At 36.6% G+C, this 14,376-nt stretch overlaps 1 protein-coding gene and 1 long non-coding RNA gene across 5 annotated transcripts in view; one reads left to right on the top strand and one right to left on the bottom strand.

Annotated features, from left to right (window-relative positions):
• The window catches only part of LOC128630122 (NACHT, LRR and PYD domains-containing protein 12), a 462,144-nt gene that overhangs the window by 284,616 nt on the left and 163,152 nt on the right, over positions 1 to 14,376 (top strand). The gene's annotated exons all lie outside the window — the stretch shown is intronic.
• LOC128630200 (uncharacterized) lies at positions 2,300 to 4,190 on the bottom strand. 2 transcript variants are annotated; one of them, XR_008394583.1, is made up of 4 exons: positions 4,167 to 4,190; positions 3,592 to 3,749; positions 3,037 to 3,424; positions 2,305 to 2,807 (listed from the first exon to the last, which is right to left on the bottom strand). It is a non-coding gene; the product is annotated as an uncharacterized LOC128630200 (long non-coding RNA). The 2 variants fall into 2 exon arrangements; XR_008394582.1 differs by lacking the exon at positions 4,167 to 4,190 and having other exon boundaries at positions 2,300 to 2,807; positions 3,592 to 4,093.

Below are 14,376 nucleotides of genomic sequence, written 5' to 3'. Positions count from 1 at the left end.
AACAATCATTTTCATAGTTAAATGCCAATTGACGTTGATGTTGCTTTACTAATGATTTAATGAGATTCTTGAAATTTTTGCAACATCTTTTGAAAATATGGTGCTTAGCTTCAAATCGCATTCACCACATATGGATAAGAGGGCCAATTTTTTTATGCATCTCAGATAGTGCATCATCAAGTGGTGCTTGGGAATCGACCGCTTGTCAGGAAACAATTCTTTGAATAGAGTATGGTGATCACTGATCAGATGTTTTAAGTAACATATCATCCCATCAGTTATGGTGTAGGAAAACACTATATTGACAATCTGTATCAAAAGTAGGAGAAAGTTCCAGTGATTGTTATGCCTTTCAATGACCACCAAATATCAGTGGAGTGTTGTGCAGAAGACACCATGACTGTATGGCATTCAAACCCAGGTGTTTGCACTTATCATCCATTTTTAACCCACTTGGTTTGTTTTTACGGTCTGTGTAACCATAATTAAAGCTCTGCATCCTGTTTAACAAGGTACTCAAAAACCAGTTTAAGTTCATACTGTACCACACCCTCTAGCAGATCATGCATGATGTCAACAGCATAGTTATCAGTACAATGGAAATACTGTAATGAATTGAGCACACATGACTTTTTGACACCATATATTGACCGCAGTTCAGGATTTTCATTTAGTGCCTTACAATGTTCAGTATGAACCTCTTTGGAACGGAAAATTAACTCAGAATGATCTTCAGTAAATATAGATTGAACTTCTTCCTTACTAATTAAACAAAGCCTACAGAAATTAGTTGCACTGAAATATTACACAAATCCCAGTAAGCCATTTAAAGCCAAATTATCTCCTGTTACTTGAATTACTGAGCCAAACAATGGTGGTTCAAAACAAGGAAGCTGTATGCCTTCGGCTTCTAAGATTTTCAGGTCATCAATAAGGGGCTTTAGTATCACATCAAAACCGTATGTCTTAAGATCTTCCGTGTAGAATCAAGCTGCAAGATGTACATTAATCAGTACAGAGTTACACTTGGATGGAAGATACAACCAAGTTTGTGGATCCCCCTCTTGGAACCTAGAGGGTTAGCAATTTCAAAATCGTTGTAATAGAGTAGAATCTGTAGAGTGTGCTTTTGCTGTGAGAACAGTGCATGGTTTTGGAAATGATAACAGGCGACCTGGCTCTCCACATTTTAAATGTAACTTTTTGCTAGGATATAAACCATGTTGAAATTTTAAATGTTGACGAAGAGCCAAACAAGTTCTGAGGTGTGCTTTACATACAAAACACGTGAACATCTTCAAGGCTGTTAATCTCGCTGCAGCAATCGTGCTCGAAGTTCTTTAACACGCGGGCTCTGCTTTGCTCTTCCGACATCGATGTTATAGATGTTGGTTTGGATAAATGTGTAGAAATCTCAAAGAGCTTCATCATATGAGAAACTGAAGACATAGTGAGCTTTGAACAGTTCATCAAAAGCTGCCACTGACGTGTGCGCCTTACATGGGATCGGTTTTGGGTCGATAATAACGTAGAACTTCTGGATGTCCTTCTTTCACTCACCGATGCAGAGGAGGAATGGTTGTCTTGTGTCAGCACTCTCAGTGAAGGTAGTCACACTGGCTCCTTCCTGAAGGTCCGCAAAGGGACATAAAATAAATATGAAAATAAAACTGCATGTTTTTTTTTACATTATCACTAGCACCATCACATCTTGTTTGCAGGTGGAGTAAGCAAAATGAGATGCAGGTCTCAGAATCCCAAAATAACCTACACCTCAAGAGCTCCTAAAATTAAGATCTGATGTTTAAATATTAACTTTTGCATATCTTAAAATAGCTCACAAGATGGCTGGTTGCTTGAGCTGAACTGATCTTGGATATTTTTTTTCTGGCCTCTTGAGGTTAGAGGGAGCAGATGCAGCTGCAAAAGGATTGAAGACATATCGCTGTCCCATCCTAAAGACATCACAAAATAATTAAATGATCTCTCTTTAATTATTTTTTTAAAGACTGGAACATTTTTAAAATACATAACAATTTATAATGACCATTTTAGTCCTCAGGTTCAGGTTCAGTTCCTGACAGCAGCTCGCCCATATTCTTAAGAGTCTTGCAGTCTGCAATGATGTTTGGCTTGAAGAATGTTGACCACTTTGCCAGGAAATTCTGAGACACTTCGTCACCAAACATCAGGAGAAATCGTGGTCGATCTATAAAGAAGGTTTATACAGGTTTAAACATAATGGACATAAATGGATAAAAGGTCAAATACTAAAAATTCAGATCTGCTGTGTTATTTATGCATACATTTGGGATATAAAAGATTAGAACGTTGAATTTCTCAGTTTGGACCGGCCTGTTATTGTTATGGTGATCATTGAACAACTCCTTTCTCTGCTGTACCAGTGAACTCCTTTAATAACTACAGAGAAGGTCATTTCCTTTTCAAAACTACTTCCAAAGCTAAAGATTTTCTTACCAATCCAGATACAGCAAGGAAACGAGTGAACAAATCCAGGACTGAAGATGATGCATCCTCACAGACCATCTTCTGTCAATACTGGAAAGTCGCTCATCTTCTCTTTGACCACAGATTCATCAGTGGAATATCGTATTGTAGATATCGCCTCCCTGCACTCCTCACCAAATCGCTGTTGACAGAATAACAGAGATTCTCGTCTGGTTTTTGGACCATCCTGAAGAACAGTCTTGGAATGACACTGGGAGCCAGCACAGGTGTTATGTTGAACTGTCTTGATCCTCCATGCAATGAAGCCAGTATTACCCTAAAGGATCATAGTAGTGTTCCTGTTTAAGAAAAGACCCAAACAGAGGCATCTCGTTCTTGGCTTCAAGAATGAATTACTCAACACAATAAGTTCACACAATGACTATATAAAATTACAAAAACAAGTGGAAAATACAAAGCTGAGCAACCTATAAACACTCATCTAAAACAAGATCATTTTAACTTTAAAACTATAAAAGGGAAGAAAATATAAAAACACACTGGTTTGGGTTTTCAGACAGAACTTACATATCCATGTTTGGAGAAAGGATCTTGGAAGTATGGAAAAAGTGTCACAATTCCCAGTGCATAACTGGTCCTCACACTTGAGGATGGAATCCTCCTTTCAAAATAAATCAGTTTACTTTGCAAGTGTGTATGTTTTGCAAGAAGTTAAAGGATAAATTCCCCTTTTATAGCAACACAGAATAGCATTCTTTATCTGTGCCACATGAATCTGTTGTGATGACAAAGGAAGGGAAGTGACCTCCAATTCTTACCCATGTAGCTCTAACATGTCTGCAACCAGGACGTTCACCATCTGTTTATGTGTGGCATCTGTTAGTGTTTTGGTCTTTTCATACTCCTTGAAGATTTCCTCACCCTTTGGATTGACCCTCAGAACACAATCAACTTTCTGCTAAAACATCTTACATTGTTATGACATGCTCGTGGAAATTTAAGAGGATTTTTAATGCCTTTCCTTTATGTCGAGAATACATTTACAAAACACTTCTACAGATAAGTATCAATAATAAACAATTATGTAATTGAGGATTTTAAATGCATTTATTCAAAGCTTACCTGTCTTGCTTCATTCTGCTCCATTAACCCTGTTGGGTTCCTCCTCTTTCTTCTGGACTCCAGGACAATTGTGGAATCTGATGAATGGGATGAAGCTGGGGATAGTGGAGTCAGTACAGAGGAGGATGCTTGATCTGAGACCAGCTGAACATCCAGATCTACAAAATCACAGACAGAACAAAATCAATTTAAATGTACATGTATTTATCAGTAACAAAAGCATTTCAACAAATACTTGAATGGTTACATAAAAAAATATAAAGTATATTATCTTCATTAAGTACTTTCCATATACGAATAAGATGTACTTAACGTAATGATCAATAGTATAGCAAATGATAATAGTTTGAGGTCCTTCAAAAAGATATTTTAGACTCTGCTCCTAGGTAACTTCATGTGTTCCCTACGTGGCCTCATCTATTTCACTCAAGAATATCCACAAATAGGGGAGAAGATTACAAAAATAAAGGTAATGTATACAATAATTATCGTGAACAGGTTTTAAAAAGGGGGGAGAGAGAGTAATAGTAATCATGTAATATTTCTTGGCTTACCACAAACTTGGAACAGAATACCCCTTCAGGGAAACTGCCGTTCCTATGTTTGGACACACGAGGGCAGTCAAGCTCCATCCAGCACAACGCCGCCTGAAACAGAAGGTAGGTTTGGGCTATTTTACACTGACGCAGCTCATCTGCGTTATTACTGTGCATTGTCTAGTTTTCACGTATCAAGGACAATACACGGAGCTTCTGAACTGTTTAACAGCATCATCATTATGATTTAATTTTTAAAGAACGCACCCTCTTCTCTAGACATGGAAATGTTGGGGTTTTTTAAGTTTACATTGTCACAAAGCAGCTGTACAGATATCTGGATATATTATTTCAGTGTCCATTCTTAAACACGACAGATGAACAAACAAAGAAACTAACCACATGAAAATGATTACACACTACTCCGTTCAAATGAATACAGAGGCCAGCTCAGATACCACAACGTTTAAAAACCCCGACATTCGCGGCGTCATAAAGGGAACAACCGTCAAGCATACCATCAGGAAACTTATAGAACTCTGAACGTGACGTCATAACAGATCTTATGGCTCGCTGCTCCGATTTGACTATATATGTCTGTGCGCGCGCGCCGGGGAGACTGACCTAGACACGGTATAAGGACAGCACACAAACACATTTAAAACATATTAACACATTAACATTATCTCATGTACATAGCAGTATAGTTATCATAATAAAGTACACAAATTTACTGCTAATAGTAACATTATTAATGTCTTTCTAATCTTATTAGTCATTTCATTCTCATCACTGCTCCTACATAACTTCATGTGTTCCCTAGGTGGCCTCGTCTATTTCACTCGAGAATATCCACAAATAGGGAAGAACATTACAGAGATGAAGGCTTAAAATTGCTTGAATGATAAAAAGTCAATAAATACGAAATCACTAGATAACTTTAAAGGGTTTATTTTCTACAGAACATGAATACAATCCTTTCACTCAAAATAGGACTTCCCACTGCAGACCCTCCTCCAACGTTTTCAAAAAAGCTCCTACCGTCATATCTAGCGACTTTTTAGACAAACCTTAGCTACTTTCTGTAGAAGAGAATGGCCAGTACTGCCCGGTGAGTGTGAGGTCCTGCTTTCCCCCGGAGACACACCTCTCTCTGCGGCTACTCTGTTCAGTGAGGGGCAGAGAGGAGCAGCACATTCATTCACTTCTAACTTTCTCTCTGAGAGATTATTTTACATGGAAATATAGCACGAAATCACAGTGCACTCGTTGTCTTTAACTTATGTGTGTGGTGGTTTAGTCAGATGACGTCACGGTTATAAAATCTGAATGTTAGCAGTGTAGATCAGCAGCTTGGAAAAGGTTTGAAAGTGACTGCTGGTGAACATGTAGTCTCTTATTGGGCCGTGGTTCAGTCACTATTTCATACTCGTCCTGTTGTCTGACAACAGAAACAGAAAAAATACGTAAATGAAAACAGCTTTATTGGGAATTTGGCTGTAAAGGGCTGACTTTAGGCAGAATGAAAATACGATGTAATGATGTAATGAATATGCTAATTAGTGCATGACATCATCTAGAAACGTTTGGACACAGTGCTCCTGTCACTCACTTGGAGTATTTTAACATTATAGTGAAGATGAATCAGTGCCTGGGAAATACAAATTTAGTCCATCACGGCTGGGAAAAGGAGCTATATTAAAATTGGCTGTGTTTTTTAAAATTATTATTATTAATAAAATTTTTTGGGAATTTAAAAAGAAGAAATAAAGAATATGTTTGAATGACATCTCTTGTGTAGTCTGTGAAAACAAAAGCATACACAGTATTTGAAAAGTGCTTGAAAGTCCTGGAGTTTCATTATGAAGCATCTGTACAGACCCTGTTATATGTACTATGTGATTGATGTATTAAACATTCCTCTTGATTTCTGGGTTTAGCATAGTTATACCTCGGTTTGAGTTTAAAACAATAGCTAGATTTACTGGTAGAATAATGCTAGTTAGGTTTCTCTCACAAATATTATTGAGTAGATAAAGTATATTCAGTAGCTTTTCTGGGATAGTGAGAATTTAGGTTAATATAGTAGAAAACAAAACACTCAGATTACCCTGGTTGTAAGAACTGCTCATTCATCTGTACACCTTTACAGTTTTCACTGCAGATATATCATCAGCTTTACTGAACAATACTCAGAATCCTTGTCACCTCCCAGCCAATCAGTCATCAGTCATGATGAATTTTTGTATGGTTGGAAGCATGTTTAAAACACAGAAAGTGCTGAGATCATGTAAGAATGAGGTTTTACTCACTGGCATAAATGTGTTCACTTTAAACTTTGTTCCTTCCCTTAAACACTTACCTGCTTGAGAATTTCCAATGTTTGTAGAATGATGATTCTCAGTACAGCACATTACCAAATATCAATGGGATTTTAATTTATTTATTTATTTATGACAATTATGGGATTTTCTAATTTATATAATATGTGAACATTTTTTTTTTTTTTACATGATTTTACACCTTATCTTATTTGGCTCATCAAGGTTCAGAGCATTCCATTCTCTTAAATCAACATTTCCCATTGTTAGTATCAGAATCTTATTTAACATGCAACATATTCAATAATCTGTAACTAAGACTCAATAAAGAAATTCTCATTACACAGTGTCCAGAATGTCTCTGAAACACTTCAGCCTATGATTAGCCATGGATTCCTGGGAGGACACTGTAGCAGTCTCTGAGGATTTCTACTTATCACTTCACTGTAAAAACAAACAAAAAAAAAAAAAAAAAGAAAAAACAACCCCAAACCATTAAATGCTGGCTTCATCTTCTTTTAATTTGATTGTCAGTGCTCAACTCAAACCAACAGCAGTATTATTAATAATATCAGGAATGATTGTGTCTAAAATCAACCACTGATGATATCCCACTTGTTTGTTTCTAGATTGTATGATTTATTTAGCCAAATCTAAACTCACCTCTCCATTTGTGTAACTGGATACTCAGGATAATAAAATTTCACTCTGATTTCCATCCACCCCCTTCCATTTTCTACATCTCCTATCATACAGGAACCTTGAGCCTATCCCAGAGATCATAGGGCACAGGACAGGGTACACCCTGGACAGGGTACCAGTCCATCGCAAGGCACACTCGCATACACATTCACACACCCATTCCTACACTACAGACACTTTGGACATGCCAATCAGCCTACCATGCATGTCCTTGGACAGGGGTCATGCAGCAGGCCAACAACCCTAAGCACAAAAAGCACATAAGGGTCCACCAAAGTATGGTTAAAAGAGAATAAAATTCATGTTTCAGAATTTGCCAAGTCAATGTCCTGACCTTAATAAAATAGAAATGTTGTGGAAGGACCGCAAACAAGCAGGTCATGTCAGGAAAATCACCAGCATTCCAGAGTTGAAGCTGTTCTGTACTGAGAAATGAGCTAAAATTCTTACAAGCCTATGTGCACGACTGATCAACAGTAAAAACAGGGAAAATGTTTAGTTTCGGTTATTTCTGACCAAGGGGTTCACACCATATGCCGAAAGCAAAGGTTCACATAGGATCACATAATAGAAAGAAAACATTCTACACACCGTTATACCACCAGCAGCAGTCTGGACTGTTGACACAAGGCAGGTTCATGCTGCTGATGCCAATGTCTGACCCTATCATCTACATGTCACAACAGAAATCAAGATTCATCAAAATCAGGCAATGTTTTTCCGTGCTTCAACTGTCCAGTTCCAGTGAGTCCACGCCCACTCTAGCCTCAGGTTCCTGTTCTTGGCTCACAGACAGGAGTGGAACCTAATATGGTTGTAACTTATCCACCTCATTTGGTTAGACGTATTGTATGTTGCAAGAGGGTTATCTGCTCCCCACACTTGTAAAGAATTATCATTACCATAGCCTTTCTGTCAGCTCGAACCAGTCTGTCCATTCTCCTCTGTCCTCTCTCATCAACAAGGTGTTTGTTTTTCTCCACCATTCTGTGTAAACTCAAGAGATTGCTGTCTGTGAAAATCCCAGATCAGCCTCTAAAATTCTCAAACCAGCTCGTCTGGCACCAACATTCATACCATCATCACTGAGATCACTGAGATTCTGATGTTTGTGTGAATATTAACTGAAGCTTACTGAAATACTTACCTGTATCTGCATGATTTTATGCATTGCACAGCTGCCACACGAATTAGTTAAGTTCTTTTTCAAACACATCCTGCAAAAGCAAATAAGATCGGCACTCCAGCTGCTTTGAGTAGCCTAATGCAAAATGTATTCAAAATACTATTTTTAAGAACTCCAAAACACCTGAAACTGGATTCAAGGCACTGTATACAGTGTTAACACCATCGAAGTCACCATTTAATTACATATGTTTCAACAGTTAAAATATATAATAAATAAATAAATAAATACATTATTATTATTATTATTATTATTATTATTATTATTATTAATTATTATAAATAACTATAAATATAATATAATATATGTTTAATTATAAATTATAAATAAATATTATTATTATTAATAATAACAATAACAATAACAATAATAATAATAATGATATGTGTAATTTATATAGCTCCTTACTCATAACCAATGTTGCTTTACAATTACAAAGTTTCAACAAAACATGGAACATGCGGTAGACTAGATTTGAGAAAAAATATTATTTATAGTTTACAAAGAAATATTAAATTTCTCATCAAAACACGATTACACTGCTTATGCTAAGCTTAATTTACACAAGTTTCTAATTACAAGATTGAATTATATAAAGTGAGCGTGATCAATTCATGTAGTATTAATGTAAACCCATTACATTATGAAATCTTGTGGGGATGTTGGCACTGACAGGTACTATAACTATAGTATTTAAATTTACATGATTAACATGATTCAAAGGTGTGTGATAGAATAGCACAGTGTTTTAATAAATTCAATACTAATGAATATTAGGTGCTATTATTAATGAATATTATCCTGGTGTCTAATATTTTTTGAGAACAGTTTCATATTGAAATACAATGAATCTGCACATTTTAACAGTTCAAATGGAGAAGTTATTAATGTTTTGTCACAGTAATGATTCTGTGTCTCATTGCCAAAAATGGAAACCTCTTAACTCTGAAAGTCAATTAAACAATGTTTGAAGGAGAATCTATAATAAATGCATCATCAGATGACTGAAGGGAATGCTGGATGATCCGTCACATCAGTTTTAGCCTGACATTTTTTGCTTTTGCCTCACACATTTGTACAACAGTTTTTTTGAATCAGACATTGATTGATTCATAAATCAATTATCTCACTGGATAAAACCTATACCTATATTATATATGTATATATTTATGTATGTATAAAATGTAAATGGAAGCTTTTTGCTTCATGTTTTTTTTAAACTTTGCTGTAGACTGTCATTTGAGTCAAACTTATTTGCATTTGAAGAACACAAAGTGCATTTGCCTTTTAAAGAAACTAAATAATCATTTAGTGATACACCAAGTGGACAGGTCAGAGTTTAAAGGGTCAAAGAGAGGACTTTCTGATCTATGTCGAAGGAGGTAAGAAATCTCTCTAAACTGTGCCTTTATTTTGGCACAATGAATGATATATTTGTTATATGATGCTCTTCATATAATTTGATGTGCACAGTTAAATTCTGATTATTAAGTGGTGAATGGTACATTGCTTCCTCAATTGGCTATTTTCTTTTTAATCCTTGAGTGCTCTTGTAAATTGTCTAAAGTTGGTATCTTTCTAGTTAAGCAGGAAATGGAGAATTCACAGAGGCCCATGCTTTTTCTTTTACTTGAAACTCTGATTTCAAGTATCAAACTAATTTCAAGTATTTTAAAAAATCTCGTTTTACAGTACACTATGATTGATTTAATATCACTTGTAAATTGTCATCATTTAAAAAGGCAAAATACCTTTTATAGATTAAAAACACAACCTATCAAATGTTCCTATAATGTATATATTTTTTGCGCAGGGATATGCATTTTCTCATTGCAGTCGATTCTATAGTAGAATACAGAAATACACACACGCACGCACACACACACACACACACACACACAGAGACACACACACACACACACACACACACACACACACACATGTCTGAAATCACATCGAAAATCTGGATTTTTTTTCTCTTTTACATTTTGAAATAAATAGGTTTTAGAATTTTTTAATATTTAAAACAAAGAAAGTAAATGTTTAATATTTTGGATATTTTTTTTTTTTAATTCTGCAACTGTAAACATTAAGAAACTCTGAATCTCTTGTAAATATTTTAAAGGTTCTACTTTTTTTTTTCTTTTTTTACTGAAGTTGTAGTCAATAATACAATTTCGAATGAAAATTCTAAAATTAAATAATAAAAAAATGCAAAATAGAAACATTTTCCACTAGTGCTCTCAGACTTTTGGTCCCGACTGTCTGTGTGTGTGTGTGTGTGTGTGTGTGTGTGTGTGTGTGTGTGTGTGTGTGTGTGTGTGTGTGTGTGTGCGTGCGTGCGTGTGCATGTGTGTGTGTGTGTGTGTCTGTGTGTAAACTATTAATGAAAATAAAATTTTGTGTAAGATAAATGAATGAATAAATATGTTCTCTTCTCCCCTCCAGTCGATGTGGCCTTAGGAGGAATAACAATACAATCTTCTTTACACTAACAATTATCCTGCTTACTTTGCTATCGATGACAACAGAGCATCTAACATGAATTTCAACTCATGCACTGCTACAAATCCTCAGTATAACCCATGGTGGAGGGTGGATTGTTGGCGGTGTATGATATTAGCAGTGTAATCGTCACTAACAGAGAGGACCGCTGTTCAGAATGGATAAATGGTGCTGAGATTCACATCGGTAACTCCTTGGTCAACAACAACCCTAGGTGAAATATTTAAAAAAATAATTTATATAAAAATATCGGCCTAAATGAGTAAGAGTTTATTATAGAATTTTATTAACATTTTAAAAAGCTTGCTGAATATAAGGCTTTGCAATTTGGTAACAAATATTTGTATATATTTACAACTCTAATGAGGCATTACAACATTCCAGTAAAACTGTTCTTTATGTAATATACATAATTATAAAGCACTTTAAGACTTAATAAATATATTGTGAAATATTTTAAATGACATTAATTAATTAATGCTTAAATAGTCACTCATAAGTTTACTGTAGTATTGCTCATTTAGTATTGTGCACTTTATTTTACTGAAGTATGACTCAGCAACATTTAAACAAACTTATTGCAGAAAATGTAGGTAAAATATGTTACTGCAGATCTTTATCTGATTGGCAAGGACATTTTTAATTGTATAAATTGTGTAATTCTGACATGTAAATTTACATGGAATAAATGACTACTTACTGAAAGTAGTTCTGGCTACATGCCAAATTGCAGGTTTAAATGAATGCTCTCACTGTAACACGTTAATCCTATAATTAAAACTTATACAAGGACATGGATAGATATTAGAATACTGCAGTATGTCTCTCTCTCTCTCTCTCTCTCTCTCTCTCTCTCTCTGTGTGTGTGTGTGTGTGTGTGTGTGTGTGTGTGTGTGTGTGTGTGTGTGTGTGTGTGTGTGTGTGTGTGTGTGTGTGTATGTGTGCTATACAGTAACTACATAGTAACTTAACTACATAATAAATTTTCTCATCTTCCCTCCAGTCAATGGGGAATCCGTCTATTTCTTAGAAGGAATAGTGACACAGTGCCCTGCGATGGACTGGTACCCTGTCCAGGGTGTACCCCGCCCTGTGCCCGATGCTCCTTGGGATAGGCTCCAGGTTCCCCGTGACCCTGAAAAGGAGTAAGCGGTTGAAGATGGATGGATGGATGAATAGTGACACAGTATGAAGCACAGAAGGGTTTAATTAGGAAGGTTTTTATTTCATTTTATTTTCCTTTCATGGGAAATTCTTTAGAATGGAGGGCTGCATTATTCTTATTAACTTTGGGGGAGAGAAAAAATAGAAGGTGGTGCATGAATGACTGTCTATAGCTGCTATAATGTAAGGGATAACAGAAACTAACTTGTCTCACAGGTGTTCTGTAACATTAGACATGACTATAAACTGAGAAAAAGTATGATGTGTCATTCTTTAATAAAATAAGAAATTCTTCTGCACACTCTGGTATGAAAATAAACAACTTCAGGGTGGTGACAGATTTATTAAACATTATTAACTTTGGATTTAACTTAATATGTAAAACTAAATAGAGTTCCCTTCATTTCTCTCTCTCTCTCTCTCTCTCTCTCTCTCTCTCTCTCTCTCTCTCTCTCTCTCTCTCTCTCTCTCTCTCTGTCTCCCTGTGTGTGTGTGTGTGTGTGTGTGTGTGTGTGTGTGTGTGTGTGTGTGTGTGTGTGTGTGTGTGTGTGTGTGTGTGTGTGTGTGCATGCGTGAGTACAGTGGAGCGAGTGAAACGTGTTGGTGAGAGCGTGCGTGGAAGACTGAGGTTTTTTTCACTTTCTTTCTCTTATTTTCCCCTTCTACAGTATCTCACAAAAGTGAGTACACCCCTCACATTTTTGAAAATATTTGATTATATCTTTTCATGAGACAGCACTAAAGAAAAGACACTGTGCTACAATGTAAAGTAGTGAGTGTACAGCTTGCGTAACAGTGTAAATTTGCCATCCCCTCAAAATAACTCGACACACAGCCATTAATGTCTAAACCGCTGGCAACAAAAGTGATTACACCCCTAAGTGAAAATGTCAAAATTGGGCCCAATTAGCCATTTTCCCTCCCCGGTATCATGTGACTTGTTAGTGTTACAAGGTCTCAGGTGTGAATGGGGAGCAGGTGTGTTAAATTTGGTGTCATCGCTCTCACACTCCCTCATACTGGTCACTGGAAGTTCAACATGGCACCTCATGGCAAAGAACTCTCTGAGGATCTGAAAAAAAGAATTGTTGCTCTACATAAAGATGGCCTAGGCTATAAGAAGATTGCTACTACGAGAAATAAGCTCATAGCAACACTGGTGAAATACACATACAGTACAAAAAAACACACACACACAAATAGAGAATGTGTTTAGCATTTTTTTTTTTTTTTACATCTGCACATAATTATTAGTTTAGCAGCTTTTTTAGAATTAAAAAAGTCATGTATAAGTCTTTACTGGTCACATATACAGTGAAATTGTTTTCTTCACATACTCCAACATGTCAGGAGGCTGGGGTCAGAGTGCAGGGTCATGATATGGCACCCCAGGAGCAGAGAGGGTTAAGGACCTTGCTCAATGGGCAGCTTGACAGTGCTGGGGATTGAACCCCCAACCTACTGATCAGTAAGCAAGAGCATTAACCGCTAAGCCACCACTGCCCCAGTGTGTGGGAGTGAGAGGGGGTATGGGGTGAGAGATGTGATAGAGAGCGAGAGAGAGAGAGAGAGAGAGAGAGAGAGAGAGAGAGAGAGAGAGAAAGAGAGATCGATAGAGATCGATCGATCGATCAGATCAATGTTTAGAGTGTTTTGCTCCGCTTAGAGAGACCGAACTAGCTACATTAAGAGAGAGAGTTAGTTTTCATAGCATTTACTACTTCTTACCCCACTGTTTTCTAACTACTACAAATATAGACTTCTGAACACCGCCCTTAAAAGCTTAATAACAGAATACTGCAATTTTTGGGAAATTGCCGTTCCCGAGTTTGGCCACACGAGGGCAGTCATGTCCCATCCGGCACAACACACGACGCCGCCTAAAACAGAAGGTAGGTTGTAGGTATTGTACTACTACTACTGATACTAGTAATGACGTCAATCAAAGTAATTAAATACGTAATGAAAGGTGTTGTCTATATAGCTGACCTCATTTTCCTACACAGTGAGTTAAAGGCGCACAACTATCAGAATCCCAGTTCATAATTGTGTTTGATTGGCCAAGTAGAATAAAGTGTCCGATTCTTTTTGAGCTTATTGGACATTACACATTGCTGTAACTATCTCATTGGCACTACTTAATTGCTCATGGTTTGACGTTGACGAATGCAACTGCTGCGACATATTTTGCCAATCTTAAACTCAGCTGTCATTCTGGAGGTGCAGTTTTGGTTGATGCATGACATTTAGGTTCAAACACAGTGCGTATGGGAAAAGAGAAGGCCAGTGATTAGACAGTGTGAAGGCTGACTTTGTATTCCTACTTGTGTGTGATGTTTGTTATGTTAGTTTCTCTTGCACAACTGTCGAA

The sequence above is a fragment of the Ictalurus punctatus genome, unplaced genomic scaffold (genome assembly GCF_001660625.3).
Source record: "Ictalurus punctatus breed USDA103 unplaced genomic scaffold, Coco_2.0 Super-Scaffold_100046, whole genome shotgun sequence".
NCBI classification, from domain to species: domain Eukaryota; kingdom Metazoa; phylum Chordata; class Actinopteri; order Siluriformes; family Ictaluridae; genus Ictalurus; species Ictalurus punctatus.
Note: the sequence above shows the minus strand (reverse complement) of the source record. Positions and strands in the feature narration are given on the sequence as shown.